Here is a 26,699-nt window from a genome sequence, read left to right as displayed (position 1 = left end):
ATTAGTTAGGGCCATGACTCAAATATACATGGTGGGCTGCTTATAATACTATCGCATGAATAATAGCCATAACAACATTAGGAGCTCAATTTAATTGGGACACTTAAGGGTGCTAATATTTTGGATATCAAGAAAGTATTGTCATGAAAATTGCTTGTTTTTTTCTTTTTAGTTGTTTTTAGAACATATCCATGTCTATATGACCAGTGAAGTAGTTACAAAGTTGCTTTAGCAATACAAAAATGGGATTATCTTACAATTGAATATATTTGGCAGAGGATGAGGGTGAGGTGGGGAAAGTTTATACCAAAGAATATTTCTAAATGAAAACTACTTGTAAATAATTCAACTAAGTTTATTTTTTTTAAAAAAAACTATATTTATTCAGCAAGATGGTGGCATAAAGAGGAGTGGAAGCTAAGTAGTCCCCCTAAAACAACTACAAAAAACCAGAAACAACTAGTAGATAATCCAGAGTAACTGTGGGGGGACAAACGAGACCATCCACTCATCATACACCAACCTGACTTGGGAGGAATGCCCGAGAACACAGCATAAAATCTGTAAGTAAAACCTGCGGATCCAAGTCGTGAGACCCCCTCCCCCAGAGCCCGAGCTGCAAAGCCTCGTGGTGCCAGAGAGAAGCTCTCTCCCAGCAAGCGAATATAGCTCAGCTGAGCTCCAACTGGGGTTTTAAGTAGCGAGTGTGAACTGCTCACTACAGGTACGAATCCCCAAAAAACAGACAGAGGCTTTGGGTGACGACTGACCTTGGAGAGCCGGAGGGTTGCCTTGGACTGGGTCTGAAGGGGACTATCTGTTTCTTTTTTGGCTCAGTGGAGAAAGCCCCAGTCATTTTCAGTTTCCAGGGCTGTGACTCCGGGAAGGGTGGAGACAGCACAAGCAGAGAGAGAGACCATTGAAATGCTAATGACCTCCACCTGGGGGATCTGTCTTCTCTCCGAGGAAGGGGGTGGGGCCCTTTCCATTCAGAACCAGACCCCAGAGCCTGGGGCAACAGGGCCATACCTCCTCACACCAGTCAAGGATTATAGGCTAACAGGCATCACCTGCTGGGCAGAAAAACATTGTGACCTGAGGCATCAAAAGGTGGAGCAATTTTCTAAGACACACCCTCAGGGAAACCAGATACTGAATATTTCTTCCCTCTGGGACCTGAGCCTCTTCTGGTCTGGGAAAACCTGATTTGGATAACCAAGGAAACCATGCCTAGACAACAGAAAATTACAACCTACACTAAGAAAAACAAAGTTATGGCCCAGTCAAAGGAACAAACATACGCTTCAACTGAGATACAGGAATTTAAACAACTAATGCTAAATCAATTCAAAAAGTTTAGAGAAGATATTGCAAAAGAGATAGAGGCTGTAAAGGAAACACTGGGCATATATAAGGCAGAAATCGAAAGTTCAAAAAAACAACTAGTAGAATCTATGGAAATGAAAGGCACAACACAAGAAATGAAAGACACAATGGAAACATACAACAGCAGATCTCAAGAGGCAGAAGAAAACACTCAGGAACTGGAGAACAAAACACCTGAAAGCCTACACGCAAAGGAGCAGATGGAGAAAAGAATGAAAAAATATGAGTAACGTCTCCAGGAACTCAAGGATGAAACAAAGTTCAATAGTGTACGTATCATTGGTGTCCCAGAAGGAGAAGAGAAGGGAAAGGGGGCAGAAGCAATAATAGAGGAAATAATTAATGAAAATTTCCCATCTCTTATGAAAGACATAAAATTACAGATCCAAGAAGCACAGCGTACTCCAAACGGAAGAGATCTGAATAGGCCTAAGCCAAGACACTTAATAATCAGATTATCAAATGTCAAAGACAAAGAGAGAATCCTGAAAGCAGCAAGAGAAAAGCGATCCATTACATACAAAGGAAGCTTAATAAGACTATGTGCGGATCTCTCAGCAGAAACCATGGAGGCAAGAAGGAAGTGGTGTGATATATTTAAGATACTGAAAGAGAAAAACCGCCAACCAAGAATCCTGTATCCAGCAAAGCTGTCCTTCGAATATGAGGGAGAGCTCAAAATATTTTCTGACAAACAGACAATGAGAGACTTTGTGAACAAGACACCTGCCCTACAGGAAATACTAAAGGGAGCACTACAGGGTGATAGAAGATAGGAGTTCATGGTTTGGAACACAATTTTGGGAGATGGTAGCACAACAATGTAAGTACACTGAACAAAGATAACTATGGATATGGTTGAGAGAGGAAGGTGGGGAGCATGTGAGACACCACAAGAAAGGAGGAAAGATAAAGACTGGGACTGTGTAACTTGGTGAAATCTAGAGTATTCAACAATTGTGACAAAATGTACAAATGTGTTCTTTTACGAGGGAGAACAAGCAAATATCAACCTTGCAAGGTGTTAAAAATGGGGAGGCATTCGGGGAGGGACGCAATCAGCATAAACTAGAGACTATAACTAATAGAATCATTGTATTATGCTTCCTTTAATGTAACAAAGGTGATATACCAAGGTAAATGCAGATAAGAGGTGGGGATAGGGGAGGCATGTTAGATACTTGACATTGGTAGTATTGTCTGATTCTTTATTCTACTTTGATTTAAGGTTATTTTTCCTTTTGCTGCTTCCTAGCTGTCATTTTTTTTTCCTCTTTCTTTTGCCTCTCTACCTTCTTTTATTCTCCCTCCTGCTTTGTGGAAGAAATGTAGATGCCCTTATATAGATAGTGGTGAAGGTGGTGAACACATAAATGTATGACCATGCAGAGAACCATCAATTATTTACTTGGGATGAAATGTATGGTGAGTGAATGAAACCACATTAAAAAAAAAATGGGTTGATGACAAAACCTCGAGAGCAATATACTGAGTGAAATAAGCCAGACACATAAGGACAATTATTGCAGGGTCTCACTGATAGGAACTAATTATGATATGTAAACTCATAGACATGAAATATAAGATACCAAGATATAGGATGAGGCTTAAGAATGGGGAGTGGTTGCTTAGAATGAGCAAAATGTTCAATTAGGATGAACTTAAATGTTTGGAAATGAACAGGGGTGTTGGTAGCAAGACGTGAGAATAATTAACAGCGCCGAATGGTGTGTGAATGAGGTGGAAAGGGGAAGCTCAGAGTCATATATGTCACCAGAAGGAAAGTTGGAGGTCAAAAGATGGGAATGTATAAAACTGAATCCTATGGTAGGCAATGTCCATGATCAACTGTACAAATACTAGAAATCGCTTCCATGAACCAGAACAAATGTATGACAATACAATTAGAAGTTAGTAATAGAGGGGCATATAGGGAAGAAATATATACCTATTGCAAACTATATACTACAGTTAGGAGTATTTCAACATTTTTTCATAAACAGTAACAAATGTGCTAAACCAATACTATGAGTCAACAATTGAGGGGGGTTGGTTAGGGATAGGGGAGGATTTGAGTTTCCTTTTCTTTTTTTCTTTTTTCATCTTTCACTTTATTTCTTGTCTGGAGTAATGAAAAGTTTCTAAAAATTGAACAAAAATTAAGTGTGGTGATGGATGCACAGCTGTACGAGGGTACCCAGGGGCAAGTGATTGTACACTTTGGATCTTTGGACAATTGTATGGTATCTGAACTATCTCAATAAAAATGAAAATATATATATATATATATATATATATTCATAGGAACAGAATAGGAAACATTCATTTGGATTTTTATCATAGTGATGTGTGGGTTCTTTGTGTTTCAAAAGAGTCACCATGAGTTTTATATATTGATAAGGTTTATTTGCCTTGGAACTAAGGTATTTTAGATCTAGAATTTAAGAAATAAAAAAAGAGAGAGAGAGACATAGCATCATATATTTATCAAAGTGATGTTGGATAGAACCAGTCTGAAGCAAATGTAGTGAGGTGTGAATGCCCCCAAATCAGAAAGTAGTGAGGAAATAGAATAACAATATGTTTTTGGGATGAGGTTGTTGATTTTAATTTGCATCTCTTATGAGTGAGGTTGAGAATCTTTTTAAATGTGTAAGGACCGTTTATATTTCTGTGACGTGTCTATTAATGTCCTCTGTTTTTCTTTTGGGTGGCTGATCTTTTTCTTCTTGATTTCTGGAAGCTTCTTATATATTAAGGTGGCTAGCCCTTTATCTGTGACTTGAGCAGCAGATATTTTTTCCTGATAAGGTTGAAATTTGTGTTTCAATTTTACTTCTGCTGTTGTTGTTTTTGCCAAGCAGTAGCTTTTTAATTTTTTATTATGTTAGATTTATTAATATTTTATGGCTTCTGGATTCTGAGTCATAGTTAAAAAGGCCTTCTCATTCCAAGTCAAGAAAGGAATTTGCCTATGCTTTTTTCCTAGTACTTTTATGTATTCATATTTTACATTTACCAATTGGAAATTATCCTGGTGGACAGCATGTGATATGGATTTAACTTTTTTTCCAGATAGCTATCCATTATTGAAAAGTCCACCTTATCCCATTGACTTGATGTTCCAACTCAGCTCTTGGAGGGCTTGTGTCAGTACAGATCTAAGACCAAAGAACATGCCAGGCACAGAGACAGACATGGGTTTATTAAGACATCTGAACAGGAGAAGATTCTTCCCTGTGGCAGCTGGCCAAGGAAAATGCAATAGCGCTCCGCAAGGGTGGGGGTATGAAGGGATAGCTTAAAAGGGTTTAGGACAAAGACATTCCGTAGGTATGAGAAGAGAGTTTTAACAGGGTATCATGACACAGGGGTCTGGAGATTTGTTGTCAACATGATCAGGGGATGCGCTTTTCACTGCTTTTGTTTGCAATACCATCTGTACATACTTTTTTTCTTGAAGAGATCTGATGACCTTCAACTTCTGTCCTGGTCACACAGGCTTCTACATGCTGTGGGGCCTCATTCTCCTTTAGGGAAGGGGACCCCAGGCCCTTGTTCCCCCAATCCACCCCATTCAGGGTACATTGACCATAGGACAGACATGGCATCCATATTCCACAACAACAGTATAAGAGACAACAGAAAACTAGGAACTGCACACAGAGAGCAACCCTACAAAGAAATGCCACCGTGGCCAAGAAAGGGAACTAAACCATTTAGACAAGGGGTCTACTGATAACTGATCAATATTATGTACATGCTCTTGCATACGATTTAAAACTTGTGAAACATTGTGTGAATGTCAGTAATATATACACAGCACTGCAAATTAAGGCACAGGTGCCGCCCTATGCTGCAGTGAGGATATTTAAAGCCATTCTATTTTGTAAAGCTACCTTTCTGTGTGGTTTCTTCATTTAGTAAGGGTATAACTACTTTGGAATCATTAAGTGCTTTGGCAGTGTGATTGGTTCAAGCTGCCACATGTTTTTCAGTAACTATTGCAGCTTCACCTGGTGCAAGAATGTCTAAAGGATACTACCAGGGAATACATTTTATTTTATATCTAGCTTTAACAATTTTCCAATTACTAGGTGTGTGGGGTAAAGAGTCATATAAGGTACCAGGGACATAGAGCTTTCCCCACATACAACGTGCTGTCCAATTATAGGATAAATAGGGCCAACCATATCGCCCACAGGTCCATAGCCATCACTTGGGGGAAGGATGTGCCCCATGTTGGTTGGAAATATTTTGCCAGTTGAAGAGACTATTGTTTTATAGTTTAACAGTAAAATTACACAATTTGGGGGTAAGCCACCCCATATCATGAATTCCATTGGTCCTGCCATTAGCATTTGTTCTGGTTTGCTAATGCTGTGATTATGCAAAATAACAGAATTGGATTGGCTTTTATAAAGGGGGTGTATGTGGTTAATAAGTTATAGTCCTAAGGCCATAAAAGTGTCCAAACAAAGACATCAACAATAGGCTACCTTCACTGAAGAACACCAATGGTGTCCAGTAAACCTCTGTTAGCTGGGAAGGCACAGGCATGTGGCTGGGGGCTGCTCTAGGGTTCTGGTTTCAAAATGGCATTCTCCAAAATGTCTGCATCAGCTTTCAATGACCGTCTTCAAAATGTTTCTCTAAGCTGCAGCTCTCTGAGGTCCTTCTGTTTGTGAGCTTTTGTAGGGCCCCAGTAAATTAATCAAGACCCATGCTGAATGGGTGGGGCCACACCTCCATGAAAATAATCTAAGCAAAGGTATTACCCTTAGTTGGGTGGGTCACATCTCCATGGGAACAATCTAATCCAAAGATTCCAACCTAATAACACCAATACATCTGCCCCCACAAGATTTCATTAAAGAACATGGCATTTTGTGAGACATAATACATCCAAGCCTGCACAGCATTTCAGTTGGAGATGGGGCTACAGCTTGTGGTGGGGAGTTTAGGCAGGTTAGGGCCTGGTAAAGCCTTTTAGTCTACTGCTGCAAGGACCTCTTATCATCTTTTGGCTGTTTCTTTAACAAACTATTCATTCTTTCAATAAGGCTTGCACCTATGGGGTTGTAGGGCAGAGGGGACATCAACATGACATCCTGATCCATGGCCCAGGATTGGACTATTTGCCCAGTGAAAAGGATCCCCCAATCACTGTCTATCTGTGTAGGTACACCATACAGAGCTCTTATTCTTTCCAAACAGTGGATCGTAGCCCACTGGTTCGCCTTCCCCACTGGGAAAGCACAAAAGTACTGTATCTGTGTTAATGGCAGTAAAAGCATATCTTGCCCCCTCCGAGAGTGGAAGGAGACCAATGTAGTCCACTTGCCACCAGGTCTTTCATGTCCCTGCTCACAGTCCCAACACATTACTCAGGAATGTGGAAACAGATGCACTTGCACAGGTAGGCTACCATACCAGAAGGGACACATCAGCTGATCACAAATCCTGGTGACCTGGTGGCAAGTGGACTACATTGGTCTCCTTCCACTCTCGGAGGGGGCAAGATATGCTTTTACTGCCATGAACACAGATACAGTACTTTTGTCCTTTCCCAGTGGGGAAGGCGAACCAGTGGGCTACGATCCACTGTTTGGAAAGAATAAGAGCTCTGTATGGTGTACCTACACAGATAGACAGTGATTGGGGGATCCTTTTCACTGGGCAAATAGTCCAATCCTGGGCCATGGATCAGGATGTCATGTTGATGTCCCCTCATTACCTTTCATTGCTGGCAGGCATCCCAGATATCTTTCCACAATTCTTGTCCCCAGAGGGGGCGACCTATGACTGTCCATTGTCCCTGCTTCCAGGTTGCCATCTAGATTGTAAGGCCTTTATAAACAGCCCAGCTGTCTGTACAGTTAGTGCGCCTCCTGGTTCATGCACTATTACCATCCACACTGCTCTTAACTCTTCCCATTGACTGCTTTGCAAAGCGCTAGTCTCCCACCGTATCGTGTCAGTACTGGGTTGCACTGCCACAGCTGTCCGTGTGGGAGGCTGCCCACTAGCAGATCCATCAGTGTACCAAGCAGACTTGGGAATGGTACCCATGCCTTCTATAGTGGGCATTTCAACAGCTATTTCAGGTACAGAGACTTCAGCTGTTGAATTTTCTAAATAGGACACTGGTCTGAGAATCTCATGCATTTTTGCAGAGGGCTGGTATTGAAAATGCTGCACTGTAGCAGGTAGGCTTTCCATTTGGTCAGTGTGCTCAGCTGGGCATTGCCACAGCATGGCTTAGAAGCTATGTCAGTTATCCACACCTGAATAGGAATGGCTATTTTCAAGGTGACTGGGCATCTGTTTGTCAGTCCCTCTGCTTGAAATAAGGCATTATATGCAGCACCCAATTGCTTTTCCAGGGGGCTGGATCTTAGTTCTGCCCCTTTCCATAATTTTGACCAAAAGTCAAGGGGCATTCATTTAAATATTGCCTCTGCTGCATACCCCACCCAAAGCCATTATCAGTGCTAGCTATGCCAAATTCACAGGGCAGATCTGGATCCATGCCCCCCCCAGTGCTTGTGCCAAATCCTTTGCTGTGAGACCATGGCAGATGGTCAGGCTATGTATATAGCCTTGGGGAAGCACAGTAAAAGTCCATTGTCACAGCCTCCCCCCCCCCCCAAGTGAAGGCAAGTTCAGGCTGGCTTGATTTTTCTAGAGAGATACTAAAGAAAGCATTAGCAAGATCCAATACAAAATAATATTGACACATTTGGGCACTAATTTCTTGTAATAAACCACAATACTTGGGACTGTGGCATACAATGGTGGTGTTACCTTGTTTAACTCCCAATAATCTAGTGTCATGTCCCATGTTCCATCAGGCTTTCTTACTGGCCATACAGTACTATTGAAAAGGCTATGGGTGGGTATTATTATCCCCACCTGCTCCAACTCTTTGATAGTGGCTGATATTTCTTGGTGCTCTCCTGAAATTTATGTTTTGTAGCCATGACCCTCTGAGGCTTTTACAAGGGATCATTTTGCCTGCCCCTTTAAGACTGCTCTGATCACTCTATATCAGAGGTGGAACTGCCCTATTGTGGTCTGCAATGTGGCATTCTGTAGAAGACCAATTCCTAAAATGTATTCTAGTATAGGGGAAACTTATACCATATACACTTGAGGGGGCAACCTCCCACTTTGTAAAGTTAGACTGTGCTGTTTTGCCTGGATCATTTCCCCCCCATGGCTGTCGATAGCCAGTACTGGCCCATAGAATTGGGCTACATTCTCATAAACTAAGGTACATTTGACTCTCATATCTACCAGTGCTAACACTTGCTGCTGGTTAGTAGGGGACCAGTAAATGGTTGCTTCTACATGTTCCAATCCCAGGGATCCCCGGCTGTTGTTTGCACCCAAGGATCTCAACCTCTCCCCTACAGAAGAGGGAAAGGGCCTTGCCATGCCTCTTCTGGGGGAGCAGAGGGCCCCCAGGCTTGGCCTCTGAATGATGGTTTCTTTCCTGACTTCCTTTTTCCCTCAGAGGCTTGGGAGTTCACTTTAGTAAATCTTTGGTCCTTAGGCAATTTACTCCATAGTTTTATCAGAACTGCATTAAGTTGTGTATCTATAGCTTCTATCTCTGTGTCTGCAACGAGATCTGCCTACATCTGCTTGTGTGCTAAGCGATTAGGGTTGTCATGTCCCCAGGGAGCCTTTCCCATTGCCCTTACTCTTGCTCCCTCTTTCCACAGCCTGCCCAACTCTCCAAGGTTGGCTATAGCCTGAGTGCCAAGGGAAATGGGCTGTCCTATTAATGGACTTAGGATAGACACAAGAGGTCCATGGTAATGATTGGGGGCAGTATGCAATTCCATGTCTTTCATTCCTGCGGTAAAAGCTTCAGTGTCAGGACCTACAAAAGCTGTGGCATAAATGGTATGCTTCATTCTCAGCCCCTTTAAAACATCTTATAGCTCCTCCATATTTTGCAACTGGGTGGTATTGTGTGGTATACCCCCTTCATTAGGCCAGGCAGACTTACATCTGTCAATCAGCCATACAAATAAGGGGGTGGTTTTTGCATTAGCTGAAGAAGCATACAAGCATTGTTGTAGTGAAGGGTGGGTTGTAATAGATGCCAAAGTCTTCAGGGGCTATGCACATTGTGAAACAACAATGATGGGATACGTGATGGTCAAAGGGCCCTGGTGTTTCAGTACATCCTCAGAGAGTTTGGGGAAGAAATAGAGCACATGGACTTGGGGACCTGCTTGGTCCTCCTCCCTGCTGGCCTGGAGGACAGGTTTCTGTCGTCGTAGGATGGTATAGTTTCTCTCTTTTATAAGTCAGTTGGGTCCATTTGCAAGACCGGGGTCTTCTGAGCCAACTATGCATTATCATTCCCATTTTACAGATGAGGAAATTTAGCCTCAGTGAGGTTCAATTAGCTAAAGTCACACAGCTCTAATAAATAGACTGGCAGACATAATTGCAAGTCTTCTGATTTCAGTTCTATTGTTTTCTCCTTGAAAAAAATTAGGACAGAATGAGTGTGTGTGTGTGTGTGTGTGTGTGTGTGTGTGAGAGAGAGAGAGAGAGAGAGAGAGAGAGAGAGAGAGAGAGGGGATTATCTGGTCCAAATCTGCAGCAGATGTGTATGTGTTTGTATGTGTATATTACGTAAAACATGTCAGCTCTATCGATAGATATATCTTATAAATAACTGTTCTATATTATTAATGGTGTTTACCATTCATTTCCTTAGTTTGTCTATTCATGGGGCAATCCCAAAGTGTTTAAATACTGAGATTCTGTGGTATTTTTCTTATCTAGATGGCTATTCCTTCCTCACTGATCTTTTAAAAATAATTTTTCTGTTTATTCTTACTTGTTTATATTTTTCATATGATCTTTAGAATCAGCTTGTTCTAGTTCAAAAAATAGTTTCTTGGTATTTTTATTGATATTTCCATAAATTTACAAATTAAAAGTTAGGGAGAATTGACAAACATTGACTCTGTCAAAAAACACAACTGTCTTTTCATTTCTTCATTTTGGGTCTTTCAGAAAAGTTTTAAAATTTTTCTCTTGTAAGTTTTGCATATTCTTTGTTAAATTTATTCCTAGGCACTTTATAATTTTGTTGCACTTGTGTTGTCTTTTTTTTTCTTCATTATATCTTGCAAGGAGTTATTGTATATATTTAAGTTAATTTTCTGTCATGCTCCCATACTTAATTTTCTATTACTTTTTCTTTTCAGTTTATTTTTGGGGGGTTAACAAGTATAATCATATCATTTGCAAACAGTGAGTTTATACTCTTCTTTCCAATGGTTATGTCTGTCCTAGTTTGCTAATGCTGCAGAATGCAAAACACCAGAGATGGATAGGCTTTTATAAAACGGGGGTTTATTTCACTACACAGTTACAGTCTTAAGGCCACAAAGCATCCAAGGTAACACCTCAGCAATCGGGTACTTTCACCGGAGGATGGCCAATGGAGTCCGGAAAACCTCTGCTAGCTAGGAAGGCAGCTGGCATCTGCTCCAAAGCTCCGGCCTCAAAACGGCTTTCTCCCAGGATGTTCCTTTCTAGCAAGCTTGCTTCTCTTCAAAACATCACTCCCAGCTGCACTCTCTTTTCTCTCTTTGAGTCAGCTCATTTATATAGCTCCACCAATCAAGGCCCACCCCGAATGGGTGGGGCCACGCCTCCATGGGAACATCTCATCAGAATCATCTCCCACAGCTGGGTGGGGCACATTCCAAGCAAATCCAACCAGCACCAAAACTTCTGCCCCACACAAGACCACAAAGGTAATGGCATTTGGGGGACACAATACACTCAAACCGGCACAATGTCTTTACTATCTTGCTTTCATCTAGTTACCTTGACTTATATCTCCAGTACCCACTTCACTTTTGTGGTGGTGAGAGTGAACATCCCTCTTGTCCTTCTCCTGACCTGAGCAGGAATCCGCCAGTGTTTCCTCATTAAATTGGATGCTGACTTTTCAATTTTAAAATGTATTTCCATTCAGACATTACTACTTTGCTCTATTTGAAAAAGTGAAAATTTGGAGATATAAAATCCATACATATCCAACAGAGGGGATTTGTTAAATGAGTGATGGTACATCCATTGAATAGAAGTATTAGAAAAGTTACAAAGCAATATGTCCTGTTTTAATCCCTTTTGTTATTAAACAAAACCAAATTATATAAAAATGTGCCTGGGAAAGTATCTGGAAGGATAATCAACAAACTGACCTAAAAGTTACAAAAATATCTACTGGTTATTGGCAACATCAATTTCAACTAATTTATAAAATAAAAAAAAAAAAATCCTTGAAAACATTGTTGGCATTTAAAACAAAAAGTAAGAAATTTAAGAAAAACAGAATCTTATTATTCCCCTTCCTCAGTTATAGAACTTTGTTGTTTTTTTATTTCTACGTTTTATTTTTCATGTACAAAAACAAGGTTCTTCTGTTTAAACATGGTAAAATGACCACAGATGTTTATCACTAGTTCTTTTCAAAGGGACTTATAGCATATTAGTCAGTGTTCTCTAAGGAAATAGAACTTATGAGACGTATCTGTAAATATTATGAGATTTTATAAAATTGTCTCATGGAACTGTGGAGATGCATGAGTCTAAATACCTTAGGGCAGGCTGCAAACTAGGAACTTCAATGAAGGTTTTCAACAAATTCCCCTGGAGAAGCTGGCCAGCTGAAGAAGAGATGAAAATTCTCTCTTCTGACTGCTGAAGTCATCACTTCTCTTTTTAAATCTTCTAACTGTTTGGATGAAATGTCTCTCATTGCTGAAGAAACTCTCCTTAGTTGACTGTAGATGTAATCAGCCATAAATGCAATCAACTTACTGATGATATAAGTCCACAAAATGTCTCTGCAGTAACAGGCCAGTGCTTGCTTGATCAGACAACTGGGCACCATTACCTGGCTAAGTTGACATATGAAAACTGTCACAGTGTAGAAAGATGTTTAAAAGATATAAACCCAAGAAAAGAGAAAACAAATCTATAGCTGATGAGAAAGTTCAATAAATTTGGAAGCATTAAGTGATAACTGACTTTGCAAAGTAGAAGAGGAGCTAATGTCAGTGCCTGGTGGAGACTCAGCACTTGGAGGTGCAGCATACCATGGAATGCAGGGTGGGGGCCAAAGGCTGAAGAAGAAGGATTGCCCCACAGTTATTTACAAAGCTCCAGTACCCCTGGGTTCCTTCTGCACCTCATGTAGCCAGAGGACTGACCCATCCTGTCTGACCTGTACCACCCTGACCAGTACCACCACCAAGGCAATCCCTCTATGAGGTCAGAAGTTTCTTCTTTGGAGAAAGGGCTTTATCCTTTGATGTAGAGTTTCTGTAATCAAAGGACCAATCAAAGAATGAGAAAGAGCTCTTGGAAATGAAAAATATTATTGAAATAAAAACTTCAGTGGAAGGATTAGAAAATAAAGTCATGGGCTTCTTCTAGTCCATGGTTTCTCAACCTTGGCAAGAATGAAATTTTGGGATGGGTAATTTTTTGTTATGAGGGCTGTCCTGAGTATTAAAAATGTCTAGCAGCATCCCTGACCAATAACCCACTAGATTCCATTGCACCCCCCCATGGTGACAACCCCAAAAAAAAAATTGACACACTGCCCCCCCCCCCACTTTGAGAACCTCTGACACACTCAATGGAAAAGAAAAATGCTCAATAGGATCAAAGGACAATGAAATTAGAAAATAATATAGAAGGTCCAACATCCTACTACTAGCAAGTGTTCACAGAAAGAGAACTGAGAAAATGGGAGGAAAAAATTTTTATCAAACAAATAATAATAATAATAAAATACTTCCAGGTAAGATTGAAAGGACCTTTTGTGGGCCCAGTACAATCAATGAAAAAAGACCCATTCTAAGGCATCATTATGAACTTTCTGATTACTAGGGATAATGAGAGGATACTAGAAAGATAACAGATCAAATACAGAGAAATGGAAACTAGGAAGGCAGGCAACATCTTAAAAGCAACACAGGAAGTAAAGATAATAGAATGATGCTTTTAAAAAGTTGAGGGAAAATGGTCTTTGACCTATTCAAAATATTAATTAAGAATGAGAATAGAATGAATAATTTTCAGACATGCAAGTACTCTAAAAATTTACCTCTTAATACACCCTCTCTGAGTAAGCTCCTGGAGTTTGTGCTGCAGCAAAATAAGAAAATAAACTAAACATTAAGTATTTGGGCATTGGAAAATATTATTGGAAGGCACTTGATAGCTATGTTGAAACATTTGGAAAAAATTTAGGTTAGATACATTTTTGAAAATGAAAAGGTAAAGCAAGGATTAACCACAGGAAGAACAGGAGATTGTCCAAGGACAGTGTTATCATGGCACATTACTTGACTCAGCAATGCACTATATTTATATTGTCAGGATGATGTAAACCCTAGTTATTGATCTGATCAGAAGTTGTAATGGGTTATGTTGGGAGAAAGGGTGAGGGCAAAGCAATGTGGTGTAAAAGAGCTCAATCCTCAAATAGCAGGATGAGATGTCAGTAATAATATCTAAAACTGAAACACCAAGAAACATTGGCATACGTATATCATTTAGGAAATGAAGAACACACAGCAGATTTGAGGTTTGTAAGCTTTGGAGGGTGCTTTATTAGAACATGGGGAAAAGCGGAGTGGGAGACTGGCGGACATGCATGGGTGTTTTTTGTTATTAGCTAGTAAGAACAATATGAATTTTCAATCATGTTTATTATTTTCATTAAAAATAAAAATGCATACAAAAGCAAAACAAACGCATTACAGGAAGAAGATCATATAAGTAAGCCAAAAAAACACAGAAGACTTCTAGAATCTCACCCAACCAGAGATAACCACTGTTAATGTCCTGGAAAATCCTGAAAAAACAAAACAAAACAAAACAAAAACAACAACAAAAAAAAACAAACATTTAAAATGCTCTTAAATACTTGCAAAACCTTTCAAAAAAAAAAAACAACTCTTGATATGAGAACTTCCAATACAGGAAAAAGTAATGCCTGTGCTTATTTATTTTTGACTAAACCAAACCTGATAAAAATGTTAGGTGTCATTTAGGTTCCATCTTCACTAACAAAGTGGAGTGGAGAATTGAGGCAGTTTTCCAAAACACTTTTGCTTCAGTTATCTTGTTATTTTAGAAGCGATGCTTTTTGGTTTCAGTTTTCTAAACAATTGGTTCTACTTAGAATATGAAGAATTTTGGGGAACATAAATTCATCAGAAAATTTTACCTCATTCAAAAAATAATTTTTGACATTTTTCTCTTTAAGTGTGGATGGATAATTTCATTTCTCTGAAATGCTTCCTTGAATTGTTTCAATGAATTTAAAATCTAAAAAGTGAACTTCAGTCTAGATACTTCACTTTTAAAATGCAGAAGAACTTCATATAGTAAATAAAGAATTTGGGGAAAATCTCCATGCAAAGGAAATAATTGTAAAACAAAGTTAAGAATAATTAAATATTTGAATATGATGAATGAAACTGAAAGTTTTAAAAGAAATTAAGTAGTATTAACATTTTCAGGAAAACCGTGCATGTAATATAGTCTTCTACCTTCTAAGCTTTTGAGTTTTGATTAGTTTAAAAGTGTCAAGGTTCACCTAATATTTACAGAGTTCTTTGATATCTCAGGCATTGCCCTAGATGTGCTTACTTACATGGTCTGTATAATCTCAAAACAATCCTGTGAATTTGATGATGCATTTGTAGAGGCCAAACAAGAAGGAATAAAGTGGGCTATAGAGTATAGAGGATTTCTGTGAGTTTACTTGGCTTTGGCTATTGCTATTGGTGTTAGAGAATATGCATTTCAAAGATAACGATGGCACATTTATCAGGAAAAAAAACAGAGCAACTATAAACCACCAGAGACACACATAGGAGAATGTCTGGAGGAGGCAATTCTTGATATAGAGTCTTGGGATGACACTGTAGAATCTTGTGGTGACCTTACAGGTGTTCACATGCAAACTTTCTGCCCACAGAAACTTATGAAAATAGCTATGTGGGCACATAAGGCAGCTATGGGATAAACCAAAGTCTTCAGGGGCTATGCACATTGTGAAACAACCATGATGGGATATGTGATGGTCAAAGGGCCCTGGTGTTTCAGTACGTCCTCAGAGAGTTTGGGGAAGAAATAGAGCACATGGACTTGGGGACCTGCTTGGTCCTCCTCCCTGCTGGCCTGGAGGACAGGTTTCTGTCGTCGTAGGATGGTATAGGTTCTCTCTTTTATAAGTCAGTTGGGTCCATTTGCAAGACCGGGGTCTTCTGAGCCAACTATGCATTATCATTCCCATTTTACAGATGAGGAAATTTAGCCTCAGTGAGGTTCAATTAGCTAAAGTCACACAGCTCTAATAAATAGACTGGCAGACATAATTCCAGGTCTTCTGATTTCAATTCTATTGTTTTCTCCTTGAAAAAAATTAGGACAGAATGAGTGTGTGTGTGTGTGTGTGTGTGTGTGAGAGAGAGAGAGAAAGAGAGAGAGAGAGAGAGAGAGAGAGAGGATTATCTGGTCCAAATCTGCAGCAGATATGTATGTGTTTGTATGTGTATATTACGTAAAACATGTCAGCTCTATCGATAGATATATCTTATAAATAACTGTTGTATATTATTAATGGTGTTTACCAATTATTTCATTTATTTATTTTGAACTCATCTCTTTCTCAAAAAAGATTTTTGGTTGCTTTTTTGCAAATTATAACAGCCTAAATGGACCTCTTCATTATTTTTGTTTTATTAAAAACAATTCTAACATTAAAAACAATTCTATCTGGTTGACCCAGAACACTTGAAAGTTTTTTAAGGCTATATATAACAGGTCGTAAGATCTATTATACGGCACATTTTCTTTCTGCACTGGGCAACTTGGGATTTTCAGTCAGTACCAAAAACTCAAACTCTACTTTCCCACCCCGATAGCAGAGGGGCTTCGAGTGTGGGTTGGGTGCCGGAGGAGGCTGCTCGGAAAGGAAATGACTCTTACCACATACGCCCCCTACCCAGTTTGGAAGGCACCTGCAGCCTCAAGCAAGAATGGGGCGAGACTCGACTTTGACCATGTCAGACGTGGCAGGAAAAATCAGCAGTTATCCTTTCATCTCCTCTTTCTTGGTCAAACAATGCCGTTTATTTACATAGTATTTGAGCATTTAAGGCAGAATATATAATCATAATCTGAAATGGTTTTGACTTACGTGGCGAGCAAGCTCAGGTATTGACCACTGTCGGAGCGGACTCAGACAGTTCTCTCCAATTGCTAGTTTTGTTACTTGCTTTGGAAAGCCTGGGAACCGCACGCTCTGGCCCTGGTGAGGTTTGCTCTTTCAGGGTCCCACCGTAGCCCGCTTCGAGTGTTTGCATTTTTGAGCCCTTTCCGGAGCCCAAGTTCCAGCACCCAAAAGTCTGGCCCTCGGCCAGCCTCGGGGCCCCGCCCACCTGGGCCTGGGATCGGAGCCGCCGGGAGCGCGAGCCGGAGCGGCCGCGGTCCCTTTAAGGAGCCGCTCTGCGATAACCCGAGCTTGCAGTCCAGGCGGGTGCGGCAGCCGCGGCGGTAGCTGCAGTCTCCGCGACTGCTCCTCCAAGCGGCCCGGAGCCCGTGGCTCCCCTGGCTCTCACGGAGCATCTCGCGGGGTGGCTCTGGCTGGCGCCAGCCTTGGGACGGCCCGAATGACCAGACGCCTGTAAACACCAGCCGTCCTCTCCCGGCCCGGCGCAGCCGCCGCCCCTGTGCGAAGTCGTTCTGGGAACCCGCACAGGTGACGCCGTTTAGAGGGGGCTCTGGGAGGAGGGCGGACTCGCTTGGCCGCATGGCTTCTCCGCGCCTCTGAGCGCAGCCAGTCGGCAGCAGCGACGTGACTTCCCGCCCCCGGCCTAGCACGGCCGAGATCTCCAGCGCCCGCAGGCTGGGTGGGCGCCCCAAGCGCGGGAGGCGGCCCGGGGTTCCAGGGCCGGCTCCGGCAGGTGTGTGCGGCGGGCGCAGCATCCTTCCCGCTCGGCGGGTCCGGGCGCAGATGGTGTCCCGCGGCCCGCGGCCCCAGAGCCGCCCCGCGTTTCCCTCGCGTTTACCCGGCCGTGAGGTTCGGGTTGACGCGTCAATCTGGCGGCACCTCCGGGGTCTGAGCTCAGAGGGGTGGGTGCAAACCTTTGGACATCCAAGGAAAGCTTTCTTCTTAGAGGTCGGTACACAATCAGATGCTTCAAGTGGGTAAGTTCTCCCTTTACCCCCCTCACCCGCCGCCTCCTTCTAAAACAAGTAGCTGTTATTTATCCTTGCGGTTCTCAAGTGGGTCCCATTTTTAGCCACCGTGTGCTGTAGAGTCTAATGGGAAAGGGGCTGGGCACACAGTCAGAGGGAGAAATTGGTTTCTATTTCCAGCTCTACCATTGAAACTCTAGGCAAGTTTATTCAACTAAATGCCTCTATTTACCTAGTCATGAAATAGGGATTGTAAAGTCAGCCTTATCCTACCGCGCTTAACGGGATGTGAAACCTCTTTGAATGCATTTTTGAGTTGTGCATTAAAGGGTCACTGTTGCTGGCCTGTATTTTTTTATTTTTAATTGTACAGCTCTAGGTGTTACTGTGATGCACATTTTTATATGAAAATGTGAAATTTTCCTTAAAGAGTGATATTTGACAATTCTAAACTAATCCAGATAGGAGTCTGGGGACAAGATCGAAGAGTTTGTGTGGATGTTGTGAATTAATGTGTGAAGCAGGAAAAAAGCTGTCATTTTAGTGAAATTTTTACTGTCATAAATGCAGTTAAGAAAAGTTGATTTTGGATTTGTGTTTTAAGTGAGATACTGCTGTGTGAGCACATAGGATTGGAATGAAGTTTCATCTTTTTATAGCCAATTAAGGTAATAAATTAGAGAATACCATTTCTTTTTTAATTGTGCTATAGATGAGGTAGAGAATTTTCCTCTCTGTTTAATGTTTTCCCCAAACTGTATGGGTGAAACTAAATTAGAAAATTATACCCCTATTATGCTACAAAAATTTGAAAGGATGGTTGGAGGAACTGTGGATTTTAGTTTATTTACCACTGCCCCCTCCTTTGCCATCAGATGATCCAGGGGATATTATTTTTTGAGTGTGCTTTTTTTCCTTATCCCTGCAACTCTTTTTTTTTTTTTTTTTTTATCATCATTTTATTGAGATATATTCACATACCACGCAGTCATACAAAACAAATTGTACTGTCGATTGTTTACAGTACCATTACATAGTTGTACATTCATCACCTAAATCAATCCCTGACACCTTCATTAGCACACACACAAAAATAACAAGAATAATAATTAGAGTGAAAAAGAGCAATTGAAGTAAAAAGAACACTAGGTACCTTTGTCTGTTTGTTTGCTTCCCCTACTTTTCTACACATCCATCCATAAACTAGACAAAGTGGAGTTTGGTCCTTATGGCATTCCCAATCCCACTGTCACCCCTCATAAGCTACATTTTTATACAACTGTCTTCGAGATTCATGGGTTCTGGGTTGTAGTTTAATAGTTTCAGGTATCCACCACCAGCTACCCCAATTCTTTAGAACCTAAAAAAGGTCCTGCAACTCTTTTTGCCACATTATTTCCCTCCAGAGTTTGAATCCTTACTGTGTGAGCTTGCACGAGTTTTCTCTGTTTAGAGCTGGGTATCATACCCAGCTGCTCAGTAAGTCATCATTATTTACACTATTAGCTTTCCTGTTTCTGTATCTCTCACTTATACTAAGCCTTCTTTACTTTGGTGAAAAGAATAATGGCTCTTTGCTACTAAAGCTGTATGCTTGGAGGTGACCAGGAATGGTGGAAGTCAAGGAGCTGAGACTTTATAGCAAACTTCAGAGAAGCTGGGTCTTCAGTTGGACCTTCTAAATAGACCCTGGAGCAAATATGCAAGCTGACTTATCTTTTGCCTCATTTTCCAAAATCCCTTTGGAGAGACATTCCTTTGATTCCTGAGGTAAATGAAAGCCTTGGGAGTAGGGAGCTATCAGAAATCCACCTCAGTGCTAGATGTGAGTAAGATAGTCTGATTTAGAACACTTCCAACTAAGGAGTGGGGAGGAAGAAATAGCAGCTTGAAAGGTGGATGGAGAGCCCTCCTGATAACCAGAGGCTGTAATCCAGCCCTGGATTCCTGGCTGGGTTACAGAAAGGGAATGGTGGAGCTCAGAGGCAAATTCTGAAATGTGCCCTAAGAAATGTGCCTCCTTTTCCCTTTGAAAGTGGTTCTTGCCCCTCAAACCCAAGCACAGCTGCCCTGCAGTTCTCAGAGGTGTTCACTATCATCCTCTGCCGTCTTGAAGGACGCCCAGCGTGTATGTTCCTCTCTCAAAGCTGGCCTTGCATTTATTACAAGAAACTTAGCAGTAAAATTTATAAGAAAAATTCAAACTTCGGTGTCTCCCACCACCCATATCCCACAGAATGAGGATTCATTTAGATTTCATTATCTTTTGGGAGGCTAAAAAGTGGGATATTCACTGAGAAAAGTAAACTGAACAGTCTACACTGAGATAAAACTGTAGTTTTTATGTACAGGAAGATAATGAATTAATTGTCTGGGTGAGAACTGTGGGCAAATGGACAAGGGAGGGCAGGACTGGGGGTGGAATTGTGCTGGACAGCTTGTGCCCTCGTCCTTAAGAGTTAGAGAAAAGGATGCCACCAAACTAGTACAGTCACCTTGTTGTGCTTCCATTGCCTTGTGAGAGGAAGAAGATTGCAATATGGAGGTGGGATAACCATCTGTTCTCAAGGATGGGAACAGACTTTAACTGAACATTAAAGGATAAGCTGTATTTACCTGGCACTGGTATCAGGCCCTGGATATATAACACCAGAGAATGCATTACATCAGAAAAATTAGGATGATTTTGTAAGAAATCTAAGGCGTTCCAAGGGTGACTTTGAAAGATGGTGTTTTTGTTTGTTTGTTTGTTTGTTGTTGTTGGGATGAAAGTTAACACACAAAGAAATGGAGTCCTACTGCTCTGAGGCTTGTAATTCATGGTGAGACAGTTGGATGTGCTGCAGGCAGATCCCAGACCTGAGAAAAAGGCAGAGTAAGGCAGGAATAGTAAATGGTATTTTTTTGCTCAGAACATTGGTCTGTTCAAGGAGAAGGTACTCTTGCACATGCATGAGAAGGTGCTTGTGAGTCAATGTAAAAGGCCAGAGTTTATGAAAACAGTCGAAGAAGACAGCTGAAAGTCTGTTCAGAGCTTGAGCCAAGATGGAGTAAAGGAGGCACTGAATAGTGGGCCATTAGTGGTGGGGGTGGGTGGGGGTCTGACTAGATGGACAAAGGCTTGCCTAACATAGTGTTTCAAAATTGTTGGACAATAACACACAGTATAAAATGCATTTTTACACTGAGACCCAGGATGTAACTAAGTATATGTGTAACTGAAACAAGTTTTGTGAAACAATACTTATCCTTACTTAGTGTACTGGATTATCTTTTCTCTTCTATTCTACTTCGTGTCCTTAAAGACTCACAACCCATTAAAGGATCACAACCTGCACTTTGGAAGCTATTTGTCTGATGGGTGGAGAAACAGGTTGCAGTGCTGTGGGCCAGGCTACAGGGTGTTAGAGGTGCTGGAGGAAGGTCCTGGGGGACACAGGATTCATTGGGAGTTACCTGGACCCCTTTTGGTGGGGACAGAAGAGAGGGTAGAAACTCATATAGTATCTGATGGCTGCAGGGCCTACATTGATGAAAGGCAGCTGGATGGCACAGATGCAGCTAGAGGAGTTTCTCAATTGATTTGGGGAGAAGAGGAAGTATGGAAGGAACAAATCAGGATTTGAAAGCAGATGTTTTTAGGGCAGTAGCTTTTTCTCTGTAGTTTCAATGAGAAGACAAATGGATCCAGAACAAACTGGCTGATGGATTCAGGCCACATCCACTCTCATCAGCTGGTTAGGAAGTAAGGGAACTCATAGAGCAGTGTGGGTGGGTGAGAAGCTTCACACCTACCCTTCCAGCTTTGAGTTCATGCAGAGAGAAGCTGATAGAATGTATTGTTTCTAAGCCCCATTTGTGGATCAAACTCATTTGGAAACTGGCTGCCTGCCTCACAGAAAACTAGAAAAGTATTCTCATTACATTTTATAAAAGGGTTAGACTATCAAGACTTCTATTTCAAGGTCTACAACAAATTCAAATCATCACTCAGAGTCTTTGGGATGGTCAAAGAGACTTCTTGGAGAAATAGGTGAGATAGCACCTCAGCATCTGTGAGCTAATTCCAGTGTCTCTGCCTTGAAATTAATCAAGGCAGAATCCATCTGCAGGCCTTTAATTTCCTTTTCCTGATAATTAATGTTTGATTCTAGCACCTAACAGGCCCACCAGTGGGCAAGTAAAACAAAGCCTGGAACAAAAGTACACAGGTATCAGAGTTCACCTTTGTGTTGCTTGGTTACTCCTCCCTTGTATGGACATCCTGACCTCATTGGGTCCTCCTCGTGACTGATCCCTGCCTTTTCTGATTTTCTTAACCTAAGCTGCTATTTTTTCTTTATTTGAATTCACCCCTCCTCCCTCGTTCTGGTATTTCACTAATACTTTCAAGCCTGGTTTCCCTAATGTTATCTCTCTGACTTTTGGCACCCAGCTGACCAGTCCTGTGGGGCCACATTTGGATCCTGGCCTGTGCTTTGGTAGTGTCGACTGTGTTCTGCCATGGCAGACCCCAGAAATGACTGTAGACTCAAAGGGCTTATATGTTGGTATTGATTTAATTTTTAAATTTTTGATACATGGAGAAACTATCTTAGTCAAGTTAATTTTAGTTAACTTTCTCCAAATAGGCTTAAAAAAAAAACAAAAAACCTTTAAAAAGTACATTTTGAAGGCATGGAAAACTTCTCCCTATTTTGGTATGGATTTATTTAGTGGAATGGGGAAAGGAGGAACGTTCATTTAAGGAAAAATTTTGAACATATTTAAAAGCTCCTTTTATAAAGTGTTATTTTTTAAGGACATAATTCTTAAAACTGGTCTTGCCCAATTAACATATTTTTCTCTAATACATGTAAAAATATTGAGACAGTATGAATTTAATGACATGTTTTATGTTTTGTTACATGCTGTTTTAAGGATCTATAAAGACTGTAGTGTTGTTCAGATTGAGAAAAATTCTTTGCCCTTTTGGATTTTTAAAACTGGTATGAGTGTTACGAAACTGATCAGTTTCTTACATGCATTTTGGAAATGGAGTAATTCAGGGTAAAATGAAGTCTAGAGGTGTCTGAGACCAAGTTGTGGGAAGGCCTGGCTGCCTGAGCTCAGGCAGCGATCATGTCTGGCTGACTCCCAGCCTTGTAGCTCTGAAACAGACCCTCAAGACCTTCAGGGTTTTGAGGATTTGAGGCTGCTTTCTAGCATCAAGTACCTAAACATTTTCTTCAGTTTTTTTTTTTTTAATTGCAAAAGTAATATGTGCTCATTATAAAAACATTTCAAACACCCAAAACTCAAGGGAATAAAATGTAACTTCACCTCTCTCCACTTCCCCAACTCCCCACCTCCCAAAAGCAACTACTTTTTAAAGTTTGGGGGTGGGTGGGGAGGGTATAGCCCTCCGGGCCTGTTTTTCTACAAATACCAAAATGTGCCCAGAGTTATTTATTATTTTGCAGCCTGCTTTTTTTTCACTCAGTAGTATGTGATGATTTTTAAAAATGCCTATATAACTGTGTCAGTATATTTAACCATTTCCCTATTGGTTGCTTCTAATAATGCTGTAGTAAACACCCTTGTATATACATCTTTTCACACTTGTGTGAATTTGTTTTGAGGATAAAAGATCAAATCATCAGTATACTGCTTGTTTTATAATTCAGGTAATATGGTGTGATCAAAATTTACATGTTCTGCAATTTAATTCACCAAATATTCATTTAGTATGTCTACTGTGTGAAAGCACAGTGCTGGATACTATGGGTGTTTCAAAGTGGGGCAATATATAACTCTTACAAGAACCCCTTATCTAGTAGGGAGATGAGACATGCACATTGACTGTAACATCTTTAGTTTCATTTATACCCTGTCTTTTTCCACAAAGGATCTGAGATGGCTTATAAAGATGTGTACACTATGACAAGATAAAATAAATTTAGAGTAATAAAGAAAAATAAGTCAAAAGAAAATAAGATGATGCTAAGAGTGAGGCTGATTAGTACACTTAGTGTGCTTGGATGTCCTATTTTCTTCTTGCTAGAAGTTCTGGCTGTAAGTTTTCCAGCAGCCAGAGTGAAGAGGCAAACAATCCATAACAAGGTTCAGGGTGTTCAGAGGATAAATCAACTCAGAGAAGTCCACCTAATGATCGTAGGAGGTAAGAGAAATTTCTCCTGTTGGTTTTCGTTTAAAAAAAAAAAAAAAATTGCAAATGCAGTGGCCAGCATTCTCAACAACATTCCCAATATCATCCAGTAAAACCTAGTGACCTTGCTTTATGATTTTACTTCAATATCATGCTCCTCAGTGCTAACCAGTGTTGTCATGCCTTGGCACTGCTCATTGAAAAAGCAGTAGGATAGAGTAAATAGTCATAGGTTTAATCCAGGAATAGCTTTAAGGACATCTAAAGGAATACGTGGCCAATGAAAAACAGCAATCTGATACTGTTCTTGGGTACTTTTTTCCACAAGGTAGTATAGAATGTACAATTTTAGTGGAATTTCTTTGTGTAAAACTTATTTGCCTGAAAATACTAGGCTTGCAACTCATCAAGCAAGAAATTTAGATGTTTTAGATAGCATTAACTTATTAGATATATAACATTGGCTGAAAAAATGCTTTTCTTTAAAAAACAAACCTATGTACTCAGTCCATCTGGAAAAGGTAGTACCTGTTCACACTGATTAACTTCATAAATTAGAAAGGATTGTGCCACCGTTCTCCACAGTCTTAAGAGCATCTCCAAGGTTAAAGTTGTTAATATGTTGTATGGTGTTGACAGTGTTATGAGGAGTTAATCAGAGACCTACAAATTGGGGCTGCTTGACCTTTGGTAAAGATGGGAAAAGGTAGCCTCTCATGGACCACCTGGATCTGAGCCTCCATGACCACATTCACCAAATTCTTACCTCAGGAACTTTGCCCCAGAACAGTTCTTCATTTTCAAGTGCAGGTCCTTCTGCATGACTAACTCTACCTGAATTTAAGCCTGAGGTTTATGAAGTAATATTAAACTTAAGGTCACTTGAAGCCACATCTGATTTGTTTTGCATATAACGTTAATAGCCTGTGATATGGTTTAAGGAAACCTGTTCCTGTGTTTATTGTCTTTGGCCACTGACAGTATCAAATCAAAACAAATACTGATACATGTAGGTAGGTACCACATTTATGGGAAAACAGTATAATTAGAACCAGTTTTAGGTGATGGCAGTCTTATGGGAAGAAGTGATAAGATAAACCCCTCTAAAAGCACCCTGGGTAGAACTCTTCAGTGGCCCTTAAGATAGCAGAATAAAAAGTGACCTAGAGAATTTAGAAACTCCTTGGTTATCTTATCTTTTCCATCCTCAGATTCCCCCAGTCAGACCATGTGTAGATTAACTGCAGGGTCCCTAGTCCAAGGATTAAAGTAATGGAGAAATGATCACTTTGCTTCAAATTCGGAATATTGTAGTCCTCTATGATTTGGTCCATTGGATAAATAGGTATAAAATGTTGTGGTCAGAAAAAGGCTAGTAATAACAATAGCTGTCTTTCTTGAATAGTGTTTTGGTTATCTATTGCTAAATAACAAAACATCCCAAAGCCTAGTGGCTCAAAACAAGGATTTATTATTTCTCATGATTCATTAGGTTGGCTGGGCATTTGCTCTGCTTTTTACTCCTGGGCTCACTCATGTGACTGATTTTAGTTGGGGCGGATGGTGGGTGGCAGGGCCAGCTGGGCTGGAACGTCCAAGATGGTTTCCCAGCATGGCTGGCAGTTGCTGTTAGGAGTTATCTGTCAGCCTGAGTAACCTCAGTTCTCCCCAACGTGGCGTCACTTTCCTGGAGGCTAGACACACTTCCTTATAGAGTGGTCTCAGCACCATGTTCTAAGAGCGTGAAAGGTAGGAGGCTCTGCAAGGTCTTTTGAAACCTAGCCCCCAGAACTCTCACAGTGTCACTTCCACTGTATTACATTTGTCAGCAGGTGGCAAGGGCAGCCCAGATTCACGGGGGCAGAGAGGCAGATTCCACCTCTGGATGACAGGAGTGGCGATGTCACATCACAAAGGAACTTATGTCCATTAAATGATTTGCTGTATGTGGCTATGAGTGCCATGCACTGTTAGGTGCATTTGACTCATTATCTCATTTAAGCCATGTAACAATTTTGCAATGTAGGCATTCTTATCACCATTTTTGTAGCTCAAAGAGGTCACATTTTTGCCCAAAGCCATTTGCTAAGTACTGGGGCTAGGATTTGAGTCCAGGTCTTTCTCCAGCTGAATAGAATTTGTCTTAAGAACCCAACAGGTGGGAAAAACTTGCTTAAATTGTTTGTCATCCTCTCTAACCTACTTCATAAGGTCTTCTCTTCCCTATGTGATATGAGGGAAGGCAGTAAGGCAAAGTAATCCTTCAGCCACTTGCCTGCATTGTAAGGATTTTCTTAGGAGTAATCAGATTGGCAATGAGAGTTGAAAAGAACCTCCTTGTCTCTTTAGGTTTGGACTTCCTAGGTAGCTTGGCAAAGATCCTAATGATCCCTAAAAAAGAAAAAGTGAATTTGGCATAAATGTTGCTCTGTCCAGCTTTTCCTTGAGTTCATAGTGTTGGCAGAAAGCCAGAAGTCCCAAGCCAAGAGGCTCCTCCAGGAAGGGAAGAGCACTGATGTGGAAATATGCACATTAGAAGGCAGATAGAAGTTAGCCACGGAACCTCATTTCTCTTCTCAGAAGTCTCTACCAGGCCATGCAGCACCACCTGGTACCTGCTTTGGATTCAGGGGCCCACACTCACACAGGCCCTTTTTGGGGCCTGGATCTAATGTTAACTTTGAGGTGTCGATTTCCATAAAGAGGGGCCCTCAAATTGTTTAAGCTGCAAAATCTTTACGTTTTACTTGTGCCAGGTACTGTATTAATGTGACCTTCCAATTACCATCTTCTCTTGGCTTAAAACATTCTGGTTTATCCAAAATCCAATGGCTGTAATTGGAACTCAGGTTTAAAAAACAAAGACTTCTTTTTAAAAGTTTTAAGTGGGGTGAGA

General features: G+C 40.9%; 1 protein-coding gene across 5 annotated transcripts in view; it reads left to right on the top strand.

Moving 5' to 3' along the window:
* The window catches only part of LOC119526986 (TLC domain-containing protein 4-like), a 175,346-nt gene that overhangs the window by 35,152 nt on the left and 113,495 nt on the right, over window positions 1–26,699 (top strand). Inside the window, exon 1 of one of the 5 annotated variants that reach the window (XM_037826576.1) lies at window positions 16,956–17,215. The exons of 3 other annotated variants lie outside the window; for them this stretch is intronic. The gene's annotated coding sequence lies outside the window, so the exon portion shown is untranslated. Of the gene's footprint in view, window positions 1–16,955; window positions 17,216–17,255; window positions 17,665–26,699 lie in introns of those variants that run through there. One more of the 5 variants, XM_037826577.1, reaches the window with a different exon arrangement.

The sequence above is a fragment of the Choloepus didactylus genome, chromosome 2 (genome assembly GCF_015220235.1).
Source record: "Choloepus didactylus isolate mChoDid1 chromosome 2, mChoDid1.pri, whole genome shotgun sequence".
NCBI lineage: Eukaryota > Metazoa > Chordata > Mammalia > Pilosa > Megalonychidae > Choloepus > Choloepus didactylus.
The sequence above is the reverse complement of the archived record's forward strand: the minus strand, read 5'-3'. Positions and strand labels throughout refer to the sequence as shown.